The 19,800-nt window shown below is 43.4% G+C and overlaps 1 protein-coding gene across 2 annotated transcripts in view; it reads right to left on the bottom strand.

Moving 5' to 3' along the window:
- KCNIP1 (potassium voltage-gated channel interacting protein 1) overlaps positions 1 to 19,800 on the bottom strand; it is a 341,025-nt gene that overhangs the window by 22,532 nt on the left and 298,693 nt on the right. The gene's annotated exons all lie outside the window — the stretch shown is intronic.

Raw genomic sequence — 19,800 nt, 5'->3', positions numbered from 1 at the left:
TGGACATCCACATGCAGAAGAATGAAACTGGACCACTCTCTTGCACCATACACAAAGATAAACTCAAAATAGATGAAAGATCTAAATGTGAGACAAGATTCCATCAAAATCCCAGAGGAGAACTCAGGCAACACCCTTTTTGAACTTGGCCACAGTAACCGGAGAAGGACAAACAGTGTATGTTCTCATTCATTTGGGGAATATGAATAATAGTGAAAGGGAATATAAGGGAAGGGAGAAGAAATGTGTGAGAAATATCAGAAAGGGAGACAGAACATAAAGACTTCTAACTCTGGGAAATGAACTAGGGGTGGTGGAGGGGGAGGAGGGCGGGGGGTGGGGTGAATGGGTGACGGGCACTGAGGGGTACACTTGACGGGATGAGCACTGGGTGTTATTCTGTATGTTGGTAAATTGAACACCAATAAAATTAATTTATAAAATAAAAAAAAAAAGAAATAGATCAGGTCTTTCAAAGATCGAAATCCAGCCTCAAAACAGCCCAATCCCCATTTGGATTAAGTTCATCTGCTCCTGCTCAGTTACCTTGCACGAGCTGAAGGCTCAGCCAGATAGTGTTCACATTTTGTATTCTAATGCTCACCACTCATTGAAAATTTGCCAGACATATTAAGAGACTGGACCGACAGAAGACAAAATATAGTAAATAGATTCATCGGTGATCTAAATATTGGATTCATCAAGAGTGAGCTTTAAAATGATGGTGAAATATGCTCAAGAAAATAAAAAGATGGAGATTCCCCTAGAGAATCAGAACCTATAAAAGTAAATGAAAAGTCCTAGAATTAAAAAACATACTATCCAGGATTAACAACTAAATAGATCAGTTTAACAGCAGGATAGTCACAGATGGAAAGAGAATTAGTGATTCAGCGATAGGTCAAGAGAAAAATATACAGACTGATATACACATAGAGAGAACCATGGAAAATACAAGCCCATAAAAGAGACATTGGATGTGAAGAAAAGTTCTAACATATATACCATCGGAGTTCCTAAAAAAGAGGAGATAAAAAATGATGTCCAAGCAATATCTGAAGCGATAACAACTGATCATTTAAAAAAATGGATGAATGAGATTGAGCCACAAATTCAAGAAGCATAAACCCAAGCAGATAAACACAAAGAAAAGCACACTGAGAACATCACAGTAAAACCTGAAATACAACGACAAAGAGGAAACCTTTGATATAAGACAACAAACTTCAGATAAAAAACAAGCCCTAACTCAGTACTGCTTGTGAATCTGAAGACACAGAAAAGATAGAGGCGAAAGGATGGAAAGTGATACAACATGCAAACGCACATCAAGCAAAGCAGGTGTGGCCATGTTAACATCAGATTAAGTAGAATTTCAGGCAAGAACCTTTGCTAGAAAGAGGGAGTTTGCATCACGAAGGCACTATCCATTAAGAAGATACAACAATTCTAAATTAGTATGCACAAATAATATAATTTTCAAATACATACAAAGCAAAGACTAACAGAGAAAAGGAGAAATAGCAAATTCACAGTCATAACTGGAGATTTCAAAACTCCTTTCTTAGCAACTGATAAAAAAATCGATTAGGATAAAGAGTGCAATTAACCAGTGTATCTCCATTGATAGGAGTGGAGCTCTTTACTCAACTGCCACAGAGCTCACACATTCTCAGGTGCTCAGAGAACATTGACCAAAACTGACCACTTCTTGAGTTATAAAGCCAATCTCAACAAAGTCTAAAGAACTGAAATTATTCAGAATGTTTTCTTTTTATTTGTTTATTTATTTATTATTTTATTTCTTTACTCATGAGAGACACAGAGGGAGAGAGGCAGAGACATAAGCAGAGGGAGAAGCAGGTTCCCTTTGGGGAGCCTCATTTGGGACTTGATCCCAGGACCCTGGAATCACGACCTGAGCCAAAGGCAGACATTCAACCACTGAGCCACTCAGTGCCCCTATTCAGAACATTTTCTACCCACAGTAGAATTAAACAAGAAATCAAGGGAAGAAGAAAAAAAAGACATTTCCAAATGTTTGGAAATCAAACAACATGGTTTGAATTCCTAAGAAACCCATGTATGGAAGAAGAAATCTCATGGAAACTAGAAAGCATTTTGAACCAAATGATAATGAAAATACGACATATTGAAACTGTGGGACACTGTGAAAACTGAACCCAGAGGGAAATTTAAAGAGCATGACATACTTGAGCTGCAAATAATTTAGGTGACAGTGTGCATAAAACTGAATGCCGTGCTGCCTCTTGAAATTATATTTCTAGTGCTTCCAATGGTTCATTTTCAGTGTGCCTAAACTATGTTGGTTACATTAAAGACTGTATTAGAGATTAGAGATTGGCATGCTGGCATTTGAAAATGTGATCTTTTCTCTCTCCTTAAACATGGTTGATTGGTTTATTCTGGATGAGTTTAACACCATCTTTTGGTTGACAATTTACCCCATTATAATGAGGAGTAAAGATCTCGGTGGCACCTGTATGGAACCAAGGGTGAGGAGCTGGGGTATGGTGGTGCACAGAGGGACGAGTTTCATTTGGTCTTGAAGTATAATCCTGGAGGCTGAGATTCTTATAGCCAGGGCTTGGAGGTTAGTCGTAAACTCACTCAGACGCACACAGCACACACAACTCATCAGCTCTGAATTTTATAAACTTAACGATGAGTCCCGGGAGTGCTGAGCTGAGCTTTGATAAAGATTTTTTTAAGGTTCTGGACATTTTTTTCAGTCTTCTTGCTTCAATAAAACTCAAATCATGTTTTGCTCCAAGCGTTTGTTCTCTTAATCTTGAAGCCCTCCTGCCCCTTTTAAGCAAAATTGAATTTATACATTTCTCATTCATTTACACTTCAGTCCTGAAAATCTTCTGAAAAAAAGAGTCCTATAAAAAAATCGTTGAGTACTGCTATTTCCATTAGATGGGCTTGAAAATTCTTCCATATATAGTGTATTTCAGTTCTGTGACCTTTCTCTCAGAATAAGGGTGTTTTTGAATGTGGCCTTCAGATCAGCATATTGGGTGAGGTATGTGGAAAGGGAGTGTCAGATGTACCTTGGAAAGTGGTGGTAGTAGAGATTAACTGTCAGAAATATAATGTGATTATACAAAGTCATTAAACAGACCATGACATAAATCACAACTCTGTTGTGTGACAGCATGAAATTCACACATTTTCCAACAAGACTGGAAAGACAAACTACTAGGAAAGAAGTAAATCATTTAGATCCCAGGATTGGCAGCCCTAAATGATGTCTCAGGACAAGGAGTAAGGTCACATACCTTAGGGACTCTTGTGTCCCTTTGCTTCCATGGCAACATTGCAGTCCAGTTAAGCCCCTGGCCAGGCTGTGAAATAGTGTCTCAGCCACAGGTGGAAATCTCTAGATGATGTTTAAATGGACTCTGTATCTGAAAAAAGTATTCTGGATGATTTACTTAGATGGCACCAGTAGTCTCCACAGCTCCAGGGAGCAATTAGTCACACGAGGTCCAAATCCTACAGCCAGCTGGCATTTGGGAGGCAGTGGGGAACCTCCTACCACCTCTTCTTTGGTCTCAACTGGCTACTGCCCTGAAGTTCCAGCACATTGAGATGGCCAGTTCATGAGTGCTGGCTGCCCTGTGTTGGGGATGGGGGACACGTTGCCCAGGATAAGTGAGTCTTGAATATTTCTGTAGGAAGCAAGAGGATTGCATAAATGGGATTTTGTTGCTCCTCTTGACTGAGAGGCTAACATGTCAATTCACTGTAAATGAAGGGGAGAAGGGAGTAGAAGTATCCACGGAGAAGGGCATTGCTAGTTTTAAGTTGGAAATATGAAGGTGCTGAGAGAGGTCAAAAAAATTACTCAAAGGAAAAGTAAAATTGCCCATAAATAGGACTTCTCCAAGATTGGCACAGAATTTTCTCATCAATGGACACTTAATGGATCAAGGTCAGACTAAGGTGTGAAAAGCCAATCTTTCAGCCTGTTTTTGTTTTCTTTTTCAGCCTGCTTTTTGAAGAGTAGTTCACCGCTTTCCAGCTAACTTGGCAATTTGCCAGGTGATGGGTTTCCAAGCAGAGGACTTGCTTTGGTGGGCTGGTAAATGTTTAACAATTGGCATTTGGTGTAAATATTCCCACCAGGCTATCAATGTGAAGTCACTGGACGTGGATTTGAGAAGTGAAGCGCACAGCCTGTGGGTATGAGCCGGCTCCATCATATTACTGCTGCTATGTCAGAATAGCTAGCGTATGTTTAATTATCCCAATTAGTGTGCTAAGGGTCTGAAAACCAAATTCATAAAGTAGGTTTAGCCCCTGTAATCCAACCAAATAAACCTTTTCATTGTTGTTATTGTGAAAGTAAAGTTCAGTACATCATATAGAGTAACACAAGCAGGGAAATAATGGAGATTGGCTGGGTGAGCTTTTGCTGGAATTCAGTATTAATGCATCTTCATATTAAGTACCTGTCTTGGGGAGCTCAGAGAGCATGGTAATGGTTTTAGGATTGATCTAATCATCTGGTTGTCCCTAGGAGGTATATCGTTATTAGACTAATTTTATAATCATATCCACCTTGTAGTTGTGAGTCTAAATGAGATAAGATACGTAAAGTGCTCTATGCACATAGTAGGTGCTCAAAAATGTTATTTTTTTTGGAGACAACTATCCAATTGTGTGTCATGTCCATGATGTTAAGTGTTGAGGGTGATTCTCAAAGGCAGAATCCAATAATCAAGTCTGTAGATATTTTCTAGACCATGATTATGCCTTTTCTGATGGATCTAGTTAATTAAATGTGTTCCTCTTTAATATAGGAAGATCTGTTTGTTTTGTGACTTACTCTCTCAGAAAAGCATCCAATTGCGAGCTCAGGTTGGACATTAACTGGCTAAAGGGAATATTATTATTCTGTATTAACTGCAGTGGACATAAGCAAACACAAGATTCTGGTCTGCAGATTGCCAGGGAACAGGGCTGAGCATCTGTGAGTTGTGGACACCAGAAACACGGGGCCTGGAGTGTTAAGTCAACAGATCTAATAATTGATCATCACTGAGAAACTTCCTGCCTCTTCTCCCCTAGAGTTATTACATGGCTCCATGTCCTCTGCCCTTAATAATCCAGACAGTCAAAGTGTGTATTGTTTTGGTCCATTTCTTAGCTGGAGAAGGGAATTGGACATTGCCCTCCACTGGAACATGTACTGCCAAATGCAAGGACTGTAGCCAGTTCATCGGAGAACGGATGTCTGCCTGCCCAGAGGCAGGGAGAAGATGGCAAGGTGTCATCTGCAGGACTCGGCTCGGAAGCCTCTTAACTGTGCACTTAATAAATGAAGCCTTGGCAGACATACCTTGAATTATTAATGACGTTATTCAGCTTTGATTGTTTCCTTCTTTTGGGGAAAGGTTATTCACTCAAATGCCTTTGATTAGACTATACAATACATCACAATTGGGCATATTTTATGTGCAACTTTATGGTGATAATAGTTCTGTCTCATTTAGAAGCAAATCAGACATTATGAACTTCGTGATTTATTAATGTATTGATTTCTATAAATGTCAGCGCATCTCACATCCCGTCAGAGAGCCCGAGAGCAATCAGTGGAGAGCCAATAAAAATGTAAAATGAAACCATCATAAAAAAAGGAAATACTGCCTGTTTCGGAGCCCTGCTGCCTCTCTGAATTGTTTCAGGATCCAGATCATTACCATGAAGGCATCTCCCCTACCCCCAAGGAAACAGCCCACAAGAAGCTGTCATAGGAAGGTCTGTCCTGCTTGTCTATTCTGCATAGAAACGCAAGAAGTAAAGAGTCAGGCCCAGAGGGGCCTCCAGAGCCAGTGCCCAGCTTCTTCATCCTGGAGAATGTGGCAGGATAAGGGGGTCCCTTTCCATCAGCGTTGCCCCATTACCACCTACCAGCTCCCTCCTGAGGGATCTTTAGGATGAAGCCTGGATCCCCCCAGAACAATTTCCCACAACTACCCAGCCGGAGTCTTCCGCAATAGCCACAGTCCTCTGTCTCTGCCAGAGCGTGTCATCAGCTGATCCCAACCCCAGCCACCCTTTAAGCCTGCCTTGAGAGCTCTCTCCTCTGGGCAGCTCTCGCAGACACCACAGGGAAAGCTCTCTGTCCAAACTCCTGAGGCACTTACTGTCTCTATCATCACCGAGCAAGTGTCAGAACCTACCCTTGGATGTTGCAGATTTCACTTATGGGAGTGGGGTGGGGTAGGGTATGGGTGGAGAGACTGTGTCTTGTGCCTGTTTTTGTTTTGTTTTTAATTTTGTGTCCCACTCCTGCCATGATGTCTATCCACTTTGCCTATAGTAGGTACTAAGTGCTCATTGTTTGCTAGAAGTGTGTAGAACAAGAAGCTAAATGGGAAATACATTGAGTCCTGAGAAAGCAGCCAAGAGACTATCTGGGAAGTATTTGGCTAATTCGGTGGCTAATTCTGTCTGACAGTTTAGTTTAGAAATCACAGTCTGGCAGCCTACAGGGTACAGTTGTTGTTTCACTTCTTTTAAATGTGAATTTTGACAACATTTATTTCACATAAAATATGGATTTTTTGGCTTCTCTTTAGAAATTGGAATTTATGTCTGTGTAGGCCTGAATTATCACATTATCACATGGCAACAATTGGCTGGAGCTGAGGAGTGGCTGCTTGCTTTAGACATGGCACTGCTCTCTAGTAAACCTCAGTCCCTTCTACTCCCTATTACCTCCCCAGAATTAAGATCATGGGACAAATCTCTATTATCACTCATCCACATTGCCTGCCTCTATGAGGCCAGTTTAACTGCCTCTTTCCCCCACCCCATACCATGTTTTTCCAAGTGACTTTTGTGTGTTTTGTGATAATCTAGAAACAGGACAATTTCATTTTGGGGGTCCCAAGCAGCATGGAGTAAACAGGATGCCCTGTGATTAGAGAGGATTTCTTTTTTAAAAAATATTTTATTTATTTATTCATGAGACACACACACACACACAGAGAGAGAGAGAGAGAGAGAGAGAGAGAGAGAGAGAGGCAGAGACACAGGCAGAGACACAGGCAGAGGGAGAAGCAGGCTCCATGCAGGGAGCCAACGCGGGACTCGATCCCGGGTCTCCAAGATCACACCCCAGGCTGAAGGTGGCACTAAACCGTTGAGCCATTTGGGCTGTCCTAGAGAGGATTTCTGTACAGATTCAGGTTGTATCCTGAGATGTGCTTCTGTGTGGCTAATATCACATGTGCCAAGAATGAGGTAGATTTACAGGTTCTGGTTCAGTGCATTTCAGCACATGTCTGGCTTTTTACAGACAAGAAAACTGAGGTTCAGAGAGGAAAGAAAAAAAATGAGTTTTACCATTTTAGGAGAAAAGGGTTCAAGAGATCTTATGAGACCTCTCTGAAATAAAAAAGATGGCAAGTAGAAGAGCAAAGACTAATCTCATCATCTCACTGATAGACAGATGTTTTTTGGTATAAGGGACCATCCTATGGGTCGCCCTGGGCCTCATCCTGTGTCTTTGTGGTTGTTGCTCTGTCTTGGCAAGTCAGGGACCAAATTACTCTAAGCTTCTTGCACTTCTGCACTTGAGAATTTGCAGAACCCAGTATGAGGTGGTAGGAGGGAAGACTCCAAAGAGTTTCAAGGGTCCCTTCCCCATCTCTTCCTCTGCCTCAAGTTCTCTGCCATTCATGTAACATTTCCAATCTTATTTCCCTTACAGCAGACTTTGCTCTGGGTGACAAGCTGTATAAGTCACAGAGCATACAAGTTACAAAGAGATGCTTTTATCCTGCCCTCTGACTTCATAGATATGGCTGCTGGGGGCCAGAGAACCCAGCAGAACTGGACTCATCCAGGGCCACACATTGGATTCCTGGCAGAGCAGGCTTAAAACTCAGGTCAGTGTTCTTTTCACAGCACCATTCACTCATTCAGCAAATAATCACTGAGTGCCTACGAGGTGCCAGCCACTCTTATAGGCATTGGTGACAAAGCAGTGAACAAAAGGTGGTGAACAAAGCAGTGAACAGAGGTGGTGATGTGTGTTGTGAATGAAAACGAAGCAGGGTCCCAGGACTAGAGAGAAATGGGTCAGGGGAGGCATCAGTTTCTACAGGATCATTGAGAAAGGTGGTAGGTAGCTGAACTGAGCATCAGCAGAAGGGGAGTAATGGTGAGCTTTGCAATCAAAATAGGCTTGAATCCCAGCTCTGCAGCTCAATAGCTGGTGAGCCTGAGCAAGTCACTTCCAGCCTGCAAGACTCAGTCCTCTCAATGGTAAAACCGGCACAACAGCACCCATCTTCCCAGTCTGTTAGGATCAAAGGAACCACTGCAGAGGAAGTACCTGGCATGTTGAAGGCATTTAATCAAATCCTCTCCTCACGTGGTGGGGTGAGTGGGGGCTGAGTTTCCTAATGAGTGTCTCTGCTTGGCTAAGCAGGGTGCAGCTCTGGAAAGCCCACATGATACTCTGTTAGCCAGGGTGGCCAGCTCCAGGAAGGCTTTTGCAGTTTAAGAGGATGCATGCACAAGGATTAACTAGCTGAGTTAGTTTGTGAATCCATTAGTGGGTCACAGGACTCTGAAGCTTTTTAATCTGCGGAGTGGTGGGTGGCAACCACTAAGCCTGGAGTGATGCTTTGATGGAACTTTCCAGAGTGGAGCTCTGGCTTGGAATTCCTAACCCTTCTAAATTCCTTGCTGTGAGACAGCGGTTTTTCTCATCATATGAGTCTCAAAGCCATAAAGCTTAAGTTGGATCATAGGAGTCTTTGAAAATTAAATCTCACATTTAAGAAACCCAAACAGCTTCTAGTCATGCCTTTCTGTGAAGCCTTCCTAGTCCTCCCCACTGGCATCTCAAATCCTGAAATACTTTGTCTATAATCGTCACTTATACAGGATTATGGGGTGGGGAGACTGGGCAAGGAGGCACATTTTCCTTTTCACCTTATAGCTCATTAGGGTTTGAAATATGTTTAAAGCTATGTGTATGGGTTGTTTTGATAATTTTAATATTGTGGTTAAAAACATGACATTTCGAGGGGGTAAGTAGATGCTGTTTGTTTCATTGTGAAGATGGTCCCAGAGGTCTGGTCTACTGCATTTGGTGTTAGTTATGTTTGTTATGATATTGTTTTTATGGAATAATTTTTTTTTCAAACAAAACATGACATTGTGATGATCATTAGTGCTCATCACCAACTACTCCTGGTGCTGGTTCTCCTCCTTCCATGTGCATGTTTGCCTATACTTCCAGCCCCTCTGAAGTTAGGTGTGATCATGTGGCCAGTCCTAGCCAATCAAATCAAATGAGAACAGGGGTGCTGTGTGTGTCCTTAGGTGCAGGCAGATAGCAAATAAAAAATTTGGGGGGATGCCTTGGTGGCTCAGCAGTTTAGTGCTGCCTTCGGCCTGAGGCGTGATCCTCGAGTCCCATGTCGGGCTCCCTGCATGGAGCCTGCTTCTCCCTCTGCCCGTGTCTCTGCCTCTCTCTGTGTGTCTCTCATGGATAAATAAATAAAATTAAAAAAAATTTAAGTGAAGTGCAATGTGCCATGGAGGGATGCCTTGTGGACTTAACAGGCAGACCTAGCTGTCACCACTGGACTCCTCTGTGGCAGTCCAAATGCTGAGCCAAGGACAAGAAGGGGATGGCCATGTGCAGAGTGAGGGAGGGAGCAGCCTCTCCAAGGACTCCCAGATGGGAAGGAGAGAGCCTGCTCCAGGGCATGAGAGAAGGTGTCTTGTCTGGAGTCCGGGACATGGTGAACAAGGGACAGAGGAGTGTGAGGCGGTTATGGACTATATTGTGCTAGGTTTTGGAGTCCATGTTAATAGCTTTTGAGGGTGGCAAACAGCACAGTACAGAAGGCTTTATTGTTTTGAGAAGCCAGTGGAGAGTTAGGAGTTATAACATTAATCACCCAATGAGAGCTAATACTAATCATAAGAGAACAGAGATGTCTTTGGCCCCTCTGACCTGTGAGGACTTCATGGAGAATGGCTTTGTAGGGTGAGTTCTTTGCCTGATGGCTTTGTGCCCTTCCTCTCCTTCCTAGCTCATTGCGATGGAGAGCCTCCACTAATCAAATAGGCCTGAGACCTTAGGCTGGGTCTTAGTTCCCTGCAACTGGTTGACAGGGAAGAAAGTCTGTTTCTTCCTATCAGTTAATGAAATTCACAATTTGAGATATTTGAAGCTTCTGCTGGAATGCCAAGGGGCCTGGTAATTCCTGTTTAGAATGCCAAAGGCCAGTCAGGCGTGGCTGGAGATCTGACTCCTTGGCATCAGGAATACTAGAATGCTGGAGAAAATCTCCCAGGACTGCTAGACTTCTAGCTCATAAGCAACTTCCTCCTTTATTCTTACTTTAGTTACCCATACCCTGTGGGAGAAGCAGGTCCTGGTAGTTGTAATTAAAAAGGAGAGGCTAAATATGCAAAAGAGGTGCAATAATAACTAAAGCAAAGCCTAGGCAGGTAGAAAGCCATGGGGCTAGGATTAGGAATGTGGGAAATCCTATACGCATTTCAGATTATATTCCTGGAAGTGGAAAAAAAGCAGGCTTTGTGAAACAGGAAATATCTATCTATCTGCCATCTCAAAGATACCATACATAAAAATTTTAGTTATTATTGAGGGTTGGAGTTATGGATGGCTGTTAGGATTAGGGTTAGGGTTAAGATTTGTTATATTCTTTTTGCTTATGTATATTTTCTAAACTTTCTGCAATAAGTAGGTATAGATTTCTAATACGAAATCCAAAATGTTTTTTTTCGATTGACTTAAAGAACAGATGGGGAGCACCTCAGAAGCCCTGACTGGGGGTAGGGTGGAGCCCAGATCCTGGGGCCCTTTCTCTGAGGAGGAGCCCCGGAAGCTACCCAGAGGTGAGGGTGGAGTGCTTCTGGCTTGTAGCCTTGGTAACGCATTATGTTTTTCAACTCAGTTTCAACACTGGGAGATGGTGGGAATAATCCCTACTTTGCAGGACTCTTGTGAGAGTTAAATGAGGTAATAAACAGAAGTGCAACTGGCAGGGAGTATATCGCTAGATATGAAACAGCTCCTAATAACTCCTCCCTAACCTGTGAAGAAAAAAAAAGACACACCTGGCTAGAGGCCGTGGGTTGGACAGGATGCCCTTCGTTCTGATGGAGGCCTTTCTGGGACACTGGGGGGCAGAGGGAATGTTGGGGGGAGTCTTCAGATTGATCAGAACAGTATCTGACATTTCAGAAGCATTTCCTAGTTACCAGGCCTACATCTAGTGCTTCATGTACATTATCTCACAGAACCCTCCCCAAACCCTGTGAGCTCCACACTGCTTAAAGACAAAGAAGCTGAGACTTAGGGATGTGAGGTTATCCACCCAAGGCCACACAGTTAGCAAATGGCAGACCCAGGACTCAAATTCAGGTCTGCTTGATACTGAAACCATGTTCTGAACTGCTGTTATGGTGTATCAGTTCGTAACCACACTGAATTAGATTGAAATGCCAACTTTGCCACTTGGATGTGATCTTACCCATGTGATAAGACACCCAGCAGTACTTGTCGCTGGTGGTTCCCTTTCCCTCATCTGGGGCCCCAAGAGGACATTCCCACAGCACTTGGGTCTTTTGAGGAAATGTCTCAAAGTGATGCTGCTGAAAAAGCAATTTTTTGCTGGAGCTGTGTGGATAGATTTTTAATATTTAATTAGGAAGACCTTCTGCTTGGAAAGAGGGCAGGACTTGTTATTAAATCCCCACTGCTTGGTCTCTCTCACTTGCCCGTGGGATTATTCATTCATTTCCAGTCACACAATTTAATATTGCAACAGCTAATGGGGAGATGTTGATAATTTGTAAAACTGGTTGGTCCCAAGGCCATTGGAAAAGCTCCACGCCTGGGCCTGATTCCGGGAGTGAGAGCAGATTCTCAGGAGATGAGGGTGCCAGAGAGCTTCCTGTTCATTATCTGCAAACATTCATGAGTGTCTTCTGAGATACCACATTGAGAGCCATGAGGATTAGAAAGACCTTCACCACACAGTTTCATCTTTGAGGAGTTAGGACCCTGGGACAGCTAAATACATTAAAGACTTTTTATGTTAAAATGTGTACCTGGGATTTGTTTTAATCAGGTACAGTAGGAAATGCAGACAGGGAAATGACTGTCACGAGAGAAGAAGTTTATACTCACAGATCCCTAGAAATAGGAGTTATGACACACCATACAGGGACACACAGGGAAGCACCGAAGTGGTCAGAAGGCAGACAGGGATGAGGGGAGAGGATGGCCCAGAGCCTTTACTGGGGTTTTTGTGGGAAGGAATGGGCAAGGCAGGATAGGTATGCTGGGATTGGAAAGTTGGAAGAATCTTGGCCACCTCTAGGCTGTAGGAGGGTTTTCATCTGTCTGGTACCTGGCCCCGTGGTAGTTTAGGGCAGAGGGAATACTGACTTGGTGTGTGAGAGCTAGCTAAAAGAGATGGTTGGGTGTGGGCTCTGGATTTGTTTGTTTGTGTACCAAAGGCACACTTGCAAGGGAGTCATTTGCTATCCCTAGGAATTAACCAGCTCTGGGAGGGGCAGTATCTCTAGGATCAAGGTCCCAAATCCCAGAGTATCCAGAAAAACAGAAAATAAGAAAATACAGTCGCTAGAGTTTGGTTTTGCAGTTAGGCAGAGGTTCAAAATGCCTACTCTGAGATTTCCGCTGGAGCACTGGGCAGGAACATTCCTTGGACTCAATGCTATGTACTCAGCATCTCTCCCCAAGACTACCAGAAAGCTTCAGCCTCCAGCCTGTTGCCTCAACTCTACGATTGGGTTCTTTGCATGAATAGGCGGAAGGTTCTTTGTAAAACAGTCATTCATAGAGCACTTAACTGTGGCGTACCCAGTATGTGCCAGGCACTTGACAGGCAGTGTGATTCCAAGGGTAAGCAAAGACAGGCATGGTTCTTGTCCACAGTAGGGTTACAGTTTGGTGCATGAGGGACTTAACCTAGGAATCACAGACACATGAGTAAAATTGTAACTGTGAGAAGTGCGGTAAATGGGAACTGTTTGGTGTTAAGGGCTGGAGTGGTGGGGAGACTCCGGTGCAGTGAAGGTAGTCAGGGGATGCTTCCCTGAGGGAGTGAAGGTAAGCCTGAAATCTGAAGGAGTGGGAACTTAGATGGAAAGGAAGATGTGTGTGTGTGTGTGTGTGTGTGTGTGTGTGTGTGTGAGAGAGAGAGAGAGAGAGAGAGAGAGAGAGAGAGAGAGACATCCTAACTGCAGAAGGAAGATGGGGGTAGCTTTTCAGGAACCTCTTGTGTGGAGGCTCTGGGGAAGGAGAAAACAAGATGTTCAAAGGAAATACATCTGAATATGTCCTTTGCTTTAAAGCCTTCAGTGGCTCCCCACTGCCTGCAGGAGAAAGGCCATGCTCCTTAATAAGGCCTTCAAGGTCTTTTATGATCTGCTTCCTGCTTTGCTTTCAGGGTCTTCTCTCCCAGCCACACCACGCTCCTCATATACTCACTCTCAAGAAGAACTGCTATTTCCTAACCAGACTTTCTAAGTGATGCTTTCATACTTTTGCATATGCTCCTGCTCCATCTCGCATCTGATTTCCTTCCCTCTGTGCTGGGTTATTTCTTGTGTTTCCCTCAAATCTATCCCCCTATGCTGCACTCTCCCAGGGGGCACCATTTAGTGTGAATGGTACCTACCGCAACTGTACAGTCTTCTATAATATGTCACCTCAAGGGCTACTTCCTCTGAAATGGAAGCTTTGTACTCTTTCCCAGATAGCATCTATATGGCAAGATCTCTCTCCTGTAGCACCCACCGCCCCACATGATACAGAGGCCTTTCTGTCTCCCTTGACCATGGGCACCTTGATGGGATGGCGAGTTCATTCACTCACCTAACAAATATGTGTTGAGCTCCTGTTCTGTGCCAGGTTCTGTTCCGGGTGCCAGCAATGCAAACACAAGTAAGTCAGGCAACTCCTCTGTTCAGTGGGACCCACACGTTAACTAAATAATCACACACATGAATATGCAATTATGAATCCTTTTAAGAACCCTGACAGTAAGAGTGGGGGCAGTGTGAGGAAGAAAAACCAGAAGGATCCTGATTTGAGTTATAGGGAGGGAGAGTCTGTGCACATGGGAGCTGCAGTATAAAGAGGAGAAAGCATAGCAGGAGGAGTTTCAGGGAGCAGGAACAGCATGTGCCCAGATGAGAAAATGAGAATGAATTTGGCCTTTTGAGGAAGTTAAGCAGAGGGCAAGTGCTGGAGCAGAATGACCAAGTGTCAGGTAAAAAGGTAATTATTGGTCAGACCAGTCAATTTAGAGTTTTTATCTTTAAAGCAATGGGAATCAGGGGTATCAAGTTTATAACTGCCCCAAAGTTGAAAACCACCCAAGCATCCATTAACATTATAATCAACAAATTGTTAACACACTGACAAAATGAAATGCTGCACAGTGATGCAAATGAATTAATGACAGCACCATCCAACAGTATGGGAGGAAAATCGAAAAATCTACCCATGCTGCTATAAGTCAGGGGAGCAGTTATCTTGGGGAACTTGTGACCAGAAAGGAGGGAATAGAGGGCTTCTGGGATGCTGGAATGGTTTTCCACCAATTAAAAAAGAAATCTGGATATTGGTTACTTGGGTTCTGATGTCTACTATAGGTTGATTAAGAGGTTTTTGTTATAGTTTGTTTGTTTTGTTCTTAGTAGATGCAGAAAGACTGCCAGGAGAGAGTTGCGACTGGATGAGAGATGATGTTAACTTTGAAGGAAACAGATCAAGGGCAAATTAAAAAAAAATGTTTAATGTTTTTTTTATTGGAGTTTGATTTGCCAACATATAGTATAAACACCCAATGCTCATCCTGCCAAGTACCCCCCTCAGTGCCTGTCACCCAGTCACCCCCACCCCCCCCTGCCCACCTTCCCTTCCACTACCCCTTGTTCATTTCCCAGAGTTAGGAGTCTCTCATGTTCTGTCACCCTCTCTGATATTTCCCACTCATTTTCCCTTCTTTCCCCTATAATCCCTTTCACTATCTTTTATATTCCCCGTACGAGTGAAACCATATTTCCAGTCTCTCCAGCAGACAGAATCCACAAGACCTGCTGATGTAGGGGAGGGGAAGCTTGAGAGAAAGGGATCAGGAGGAGATGACAAGGAAGATTTTCCAGGCTTGAGCAATTGGGTGGCTAGTGGAACTGGGTTGTGCAGTGGGGACATCTGGGAGGGAGCTTTGGCACAGTTCCCTCTGTCCCCTGGCCCCAGCAATGTGGTTGTTATAGGGGTGGTTTTGATTAATACTGACTTACCTTCCGCTAAATTCTAAGTCAATAAGCTGACGATCAGTGCTGGGAGAAGAGCCAGTTACCCGCCCCTTGTCTTCTACACATTTCACCTTCTTAGGATAGTACAAATGATTTGTTCTCCGAACTCAATAGCTTTTTGTGGTAGGGTTCATGGATGTTTGTCAAATGGACAGAACATATTTACCCTCTTTGTAGGTACAATGGCAGGCTATGTGCTTGGGCACATAGGTGTAATAGCTTCAGATGTTCATCATGATTCTAGACATTGAGGGAGAGGAAGGGACTTTTAAAGAGAGCTTCTCAGTGCGAGTTACTATGTCCAATGCATTTCATACCCTGCTTTATATACTCTTTAAATTACCTCACGAGGATTTAATTTATAAATATCCATTTTCTAGGTCATTATGGCTTGGTTATTAGTCATCAAGTAACAAAGTTGGAATTTGAACTGTGTCTGGTTTTGATTTTGCCTCACTGCTTCTGTCTGATTAGGGATGAAGGTCAGGGGATCAATGGTGTCTGTCTCCATGATGACAGGAGGGAGCCCAGATGCTTAGGAAGTGCTTGGAGATCTCCAAAAGAGAGCAGCTCTGAGGTTCTGTTTTGCCATTTTTAAAAAACATTTACCCATAATATCTCTTTATAGGATAATAAAAATGAACCATCTGTGGTTCATTGGGAAACATGTCTCAGGCTTATTAAAAATATATGAATTTTTATTTTAAGACGGGATGGCCATATTATTCAAAATTGTAAGCCAAAATGTATTATATATTATTAATTTATTTTTAATAGACATCTTTCTTATAGATTAGCATTCTAATTACTTCTGAAAAAGTGGGCAGCAGCGAGGCGAGGTTTCCAATTAAAATTGTCCTGAAGATAAATGAAGGTCTCAGGCTGAGAGACTTCAACCTTTCCTCATTCAGGAGCAACCGTATCTGTGACCCCACAGAGGCCAGGTCAGGCTTCTCATTTGTACTTCTCAGATCTGCCCTAAGAGTTCAAGGCTTTCCTCTGGGACAAACGGGGGAGCCTCTACCCCTACTTTCTGGAAAGGGCTGCACAGGTGAAGGCGAAAACCATGGGGAGCATGTTCAGTTTTCTGCTGCTCTTCCCCGCTCTCTGCTGCCTGTCCTACCGAAGGCCCCTACATGCTTGCTAATCCCCTCCCAGGCAAACTGCAAAGAGTGCCTGCCATAGTGACTGCAGCCCACATTATATGACAGGAGAGGGTAGGGGCTCTTTCCAATCTTTATTTGATTGAAAAATCCCCACATGTATAGTTTGACTGAAGCTCAGTTATGTCAATTCCAATCGGGCCACGTTGATTATAAGCCTTCTGAGGTCAGATGTTTGCATCTGTCATGTTGGAGAGGTGGAAAGCGTTGGATGCTGTGCCCAGGGAGTGTGGCTTGAATCCCATACCTGTCACACACTTGTGTGGCTTCCACAGTTGTGTTGTCTACCCAATGGCATTTTCTTGTACATGAAGGACACTTACTTCTTAGGGTCTTCCTGAGGATTTAGATGGATACCCAGAAGTGCGAAGTTAGTAGGTGTGCAGTAGGTGTAGCCCCTGTCCTTTCCCCTCCTGTCCATTTCTGTGTGAGGAGGGGAGGGTGGTAAACTGAGCTCTGGGTCACTTTGCCTGAGTGTCAGTCTGGCACTATCTTTAAGGGACAATGTGTAGGAGGGCTGGCCCATTCTCAGGGTAAAGAGCACTGAACAACATCCCTCAAACCCCTGGTTCAGTGTTCTTTCCTGAGCTGGACATTTCCATTCTCTGGGCTGCAATTCCTTCTGTAGGAAAAAGGGGGGATGAAGAGGGACATTGGGTTTCTAGCCTTGCCAGTTCTTTATATTTTTAGTTTATTAATTAATTATGGATCTAGTCTTCAGAAACATCTCTAAAGTCACCTTGAACCTATGCCATTTTCAATTTATATTAATTTTCTCTTGAGATACCAAGGTTTACTAAATGTATTACTTTTGGGTAAGTCAGAGTTCTTTTTAATCAGTCCTAGTTTACTTCTCTTGATCTTCTAATTTTAGCATATTTAAAATTTTCTCAACATTCATGTATTTGTTTAACAAGCATATAAGCATGTCCATGCTTTCCATATTCAGATTTTAGGAAAACGACTTATATAAAAGAAGTTTAATGAATTCCTACTATGTGAAGATACGCTAAGTGCTTTTCATTTGTTAATTTCCTTTTATCTTTCCAGAGATCCTGGGAGGTGCTCTTAGAATCCCCAGTTTGCCATTGGATAAGCTAAGTCTCAGAAAGCTTATGTGACTCTCCCAGGGTCCCGCAGAGTAAGCACTTGTTCTGGGATCTGGAGCCAGATCTTTCTGTAATGTAATGTTGCAATGTTGTAGAGTTGCACCCAGCTTCTTTCTGCCTTCCTTCTCCTCTTTATACATCAGAGAGATGGAAGTTATTACTCTCAGAGTTGCTCAGCATTGATTCTTTGCTTCTTCGGACCTGGAGGATTTTTTAAAAGCCTCCTTGTCATGTCTAAAAAGGCTTTGGAAAGCCTTGTAGTGCAGACTCTATAAGAAGGGTCCTCCAGGGCTCTCATCCAGCAGCTTGCTTCTTTCCTGTTGCACCTGACCTTGGCAGGATCTTAGGATGAAGTGCTGGACTGCTGCAACTTAATGCAGACCTGGCCGAGTAGCAGCCTGCACATTTAATACCATGCATGTTTAATTGCATCTGGCCAATGAGTGCATTGCATGTTTGGGTATCTTAGGTGGTTCTTGGAGAAAATTGAGGGCATGTATATCAAACAATTTTTGAATTATGTCTCTATTAGCATCTGTGAATGTCTCCCTGGGGAAGCCCGGAAAGCTCTATTAGCAGAGCAGTTTAAAACAGGATTGGAGGAAGCAGCAGGGGAATATCCCATAGGGGACAATAATTATAAACAGCACTTCCATGTAAACAGGTCTTAATGTGTTTTCTATATTGAATTCGTGAGAGTGAGACTCTTGGGTGGTGCCTCAGCGCCCCCTCCAGGGCAGCACCCTTGAAGTGCTGGGAACTTAAGTAGAAGGCTTAGTGGGCCCCTCTGCCTCCCCCTGGGCACCAGAATCCTCTAAGAGCATGGCTATGCTGAGTTGTGGGCAACGTGATGATAATGCCATTGTTGTGTGACCTTGGGCAAGTCACTTCCTCCCTTTGGGCTTTTGTACTTATAAACTCTTAGCACTGAGCCAAATACCCTCATACAATTCATTTTAATTAATCCTCCCAACATCCTACAAGGTGGGTTATATTACCCTATTTTACAGATGAGAAAACTGAGTCTCATGGGAACTAGGTACCTTGCCTAAAGTCATTAGTCTGCGAATGGCAGAAGTCGGGCTTAAATTCTGGCTTCTGACTCCAATGGCAGGTTTATTTCCAAGGCACCAGATCATTTCCATGCTCTTTAGGGTCTTGTCCAGATAAACATCCTATGAAATATACCTTTTTCGGTACCAGAAGCTTGGTGATCTCATCTTGGCTTTTGCAACATTCTCTGAACTTATTTAGACTCTGGCAGCCATGAGAACAGATATATTGCTCATTAGTTCTGTGTTTACGGCTGTTGCTGGTTGCAGTGTTCTAGGGGTTAGGCTCAGGCCAGTGAACCCATAAGGCATCCTGTGGGTTGGTTGTCACGGTGATGGTGCTATAGAGAAATGTGGCCCCGGCAAGGTCGTATCCCTTCTGTCTACCTTGAAAGCAAGTACATCATGGATCTTCTTACATAAAGTGGAATCATGAGATCATGAAAACTTCAAGGTTGGACGGATCTTAGATGTTATCAGTGGTTTTCAAGCTCCTATAAAGGCAAGGACTTCTTCAATTAAAGGCAATTTTGCATGGAGGCTAAGTAAAATAGATGAGAACAATCAGAGGCTGGATTAGGGAGGGAGAGCAGGAGAAGGCTTTTTCCTTCCCCAAATCCCATATGGCAAATTTGCAGCTGAGCATTTGGAGACCACTGATCTAATTCAACCTGCCCCTTTTATGGTTGGCTCGGGTGAACCCAGAGAGAAACAGGGTGGGGTTGAGGGACAGGGCTAAGGCTGGAGTCCAGGCCAACTGACATGGGGCCTGCGGTTCTTTCAACAGCAACACAGAAGCAGTATTGAGGGTGTCTCGGGTTGGGCCTGAATGCATTCTCAGCTTCTTTGCTATGAGCAGGGATGGCCATTAATTTGTGCCCATTCACTCACCAGCTTTTACTGAGTATCTGTTTGTCAAGTCGGAGAACTTGCTCTATTCTTGGAATATTCTCTGAAATATCAAGGGATTATCCCCAGACAGGCCAGAGGGGGAACAACCAGCTTGTCAACAATTAGAATGTGTATTAGGCAGGGAATAGAGAGGTCTGGAGAAAGAGGCTTTGGGGGAAAACAAAGGCCCACTGGAGG

The sequence above is a fragment of the Nyctereutes procyonoides genome, unplaced genomic scaffold (genome assembly GCF_905146905.1).
Source record: "Nyctereutes procyonoides isolate TBG_1078 unplaced genomic scaffold, NYPRO_anot_genome, whole genome shotgun sequence".
NCBI lineage: Eukaryota > Metazoa > Chordata > Mammalia > Carnivora > Canidae > Nyctereutes > Nyctereutes procyonoides.
This window is presented reverse-complemented; position numbering and strand designations above follow the sequence as displayed.